Below are 2,825 nucleotides of genomic sequence, written 5' to 3'. Positions count from 1 at the left end.
GCCGAAGGCGGCGTACTTTAAAGTACTGCAGCTCGAGCGCACAAGGTGCGCGGGGAATTGTTAGCGGCGCCGTGGTTGTGCTGGCGGTGACCATGGCTGCCTGCTCCTTTGGTTCACGATGTCCCCGCCGAAGGCGGCGTACTTTAAAGTACTGCAGCTCGAGCGCACAAGGTGCGCGGGGAATTGTTAGCGGCGCCGTGCTTGTGCTGGCGGTGACCATGGCTGCCTGCTCCTTTGGTTCACGATGTCCCCGCCGAAGGCGGCGTACTTTAAAGTACTGCAGCTCGAGCGCACAAGGTGCGCGTGGAATTGTTAGCGGCGCCGTGGTTGTGCTGGCGGTGACCATGGCTGCCTGCTCCTTTGGTTCACGATGTCCCCGCCGAAGGCGGCGTACTTTAAAGTACTGCAGCTCGAGCGCACAAGGTGCGCGGGGAATTGTTAGCGGCGCCGTCGTTGTGCTGGCGGTGACCATGGCTGCCTGCTCCTTTGGTTCACGATGTCCCCGCCGAAGGCGGCGTACTTTAAAGTGCTGCAGCTCGAGCGCACAAGGTGCGCGGGGAATTGTTAGCGGCGCCGTGGTTGTGCTGGCGGTGACCATGGCTGCCTGCTCCTTTGGTTCACGATGTCCCCGCCGAAGGCGGCGTACTTTAAAGTACTGCAGCTCGAGCGCACAAGGTGCGCGGGGAATTGTTAGCGGCGCCGTGGTTGTGCTGGCGGTGACCATGGCTGCCTGCTCCTTTGGTTCACGATGTCCCCGCCGAAGGCGGCGTACTTTAAAGTACTGCAGCTCGAGCGCACAAGGTGCGCGGGGAATTGTTAGCGGCGCCGTGCTTGTGCTGGCGGTGACCATGGCTGCCTGCTCCTTTGGTTCACGATGTCCCCGCCGAAGGCGGCGTACTTTAAAGTACTGCAGCTCGAGCGCACAAGGTGCGCGTGGAATTGTTAGCGGCGCCGTGGTTGTGCTGGCGGTGACCATGGCTGCCTGCTCCTTTGGTTCACGATGTCCCCGCCGAAGGCGGCGTACTTTAAAGTACTGCAGCTCGAGCGCACAAGGTGCGCGGGGAATTGTTAGCGGCGCCGTCGTTGTGCTGGCGGTGACCATGGCTGCCTGCTCCTTTGGTTCACGATGTCCCCGCCGAAGGCGGCGTACTTTAAAGTGCTGCAGCTCGAGCGCACCATGTGCGTGGGGAATTGTTAGCGGGGGCGTCGTTGTGCTGGGGGCTGACTGTCCCTAGTGGGTATAGGATAATGTTAATGTACGGGGATCGCTGGGCGGCACGGACTTGGAGGGCCGAAAAGGCCTGTTTCCGGCTGTATGTGTATGATATGATATGATATGATGCCTGCCTGCTCATTTGGTTCATGATGTCCACGCGGCAGGCGGAATATTTTAAAAGCACTGTTCTGTACGAAGTGCACAATGTCCGTTGGGGAAATGCAGCTGGGGGTCGGTCGACCGGCTGACGACGCCTGCCTGCCGATTTGGTTCACGATGTCCCCGCCGAAGGCGGCATACTTGAAAGTACCGCCGTTCGCGGCGCGCAATTTGCGGGGGGAGGAATTGTTAGTGCACGTCTGTGTGCTAGGTGACGATGCTTGCCGACTTGGTTCATGCCGTCCACGCCGAAGACGGCGCCGTTTAAAGTACTGCCGCTCGAGGTGCACAATTTGCGGGGGAATTGTTAATGGGCGTCGGCGTGCTGGGTGACGATGTGGAGATGTGGAACGCCGAGCCAGATCTATCTTATTTGTTTGCTTGGCCCACTGGACTTTGCATGGGCTTTGCAACACTGTGTGCTAGGTTAAATCACGGCCAATAGAGTGAGTGTTTTTAATGATCCTGATCTGATAAGGGGACTAGAGGTAAAAGAGCCGTTAGGAGGCAGTGATCACAACACGATAAGTTTTACTCTGCAAATGGAAAGGTAGAAGGGAAAATCGGAAGTGTCTGTATTACAGTATAGCAAAGGGGATTACAGAGGCATGAGGCGGGAGCTGGCCAAAATTGACTGGAAGGAGGCCCTAGCAGGGAAGACGGTAGAACAGCAATGGCAGGTATTCCAGGGAATAATGCAGAGGTTGCAGGATCAATTTATTCCAAAGAGGTGGAAAGACTCTAAGGGGAGTAAGAGACACCTGTGGCTGACAAGGGAAGTCAGGGACAGCATAAAAATTAAGGAGAGGAGGTATAACATAGCAAAGAAGAGTGGGAAGACAGAGGATTGGGACTCTTTTAAAGAGCAACAAAAGTTAACTAAAGAGGCAATGCGGGGAGAAAAGATGAGGTGCGAGGGTAAACTAGCCAATAATATAAAGGAGGATAGCAAAAGTTTTTTTAGGTACGTGAAGAGGGAAAAAATAGTCAAGGCAAATGTGGGTCCCTTGAAGACAGAAACGGGGGAATTTATTATGGGGAACAAAGAAATGGCAGACGAGTTAAACCGTTACTTTGGGTCTGTCTTCACTGAGGAAGATACACACAATCTCCCAAATGTTCTAGGGGCCGGAGAACCTAGGGTGATGGAGGAACTGAAGGAAATCCACATTAGGCAGGAAATGGTTTTGGGTAGACTGATGGGACTGAAGGCTGATAAATCCCCAGGGCCTGATGGTCTGCATCCCAGGGTACCTAAGGAGGTGGCTCTAGAAATAGTGGAAGCATTGGAGATCATTTTTCAATGTTCTATATAGATTCAGGATCAGTTCCTGTGGATTGGAGGATAGCAAATGTTATCCCACTTTTTAAGAAGGGAGGGAGAGAGAAAACGGGTAATTATAGACCAGTTAGTCTGACATCAGTGGTGGGGAAGATGCTGGAGTCAATT

The sequence above is a fragment of the Rhinoraja longicauda genome, unplaced genomic scaffold (assembly GCF_053455715.1).
Source record: "Rhinoraja longicauda isolate Sanriku21f unplaced genomic scaffold, sRhiLon1.1 Scf001062, whole genome shotgun sequence".
Lineage (NCBI taxonomy): Eukaryota > Metazoa > Chordata > Chondrichthyes > Rajiformes > Arhynchobatidae > Rhinoraja > Rhinoraja longicauda.
Note: the sequence above shows the minus strand (reverse complement) of the source record.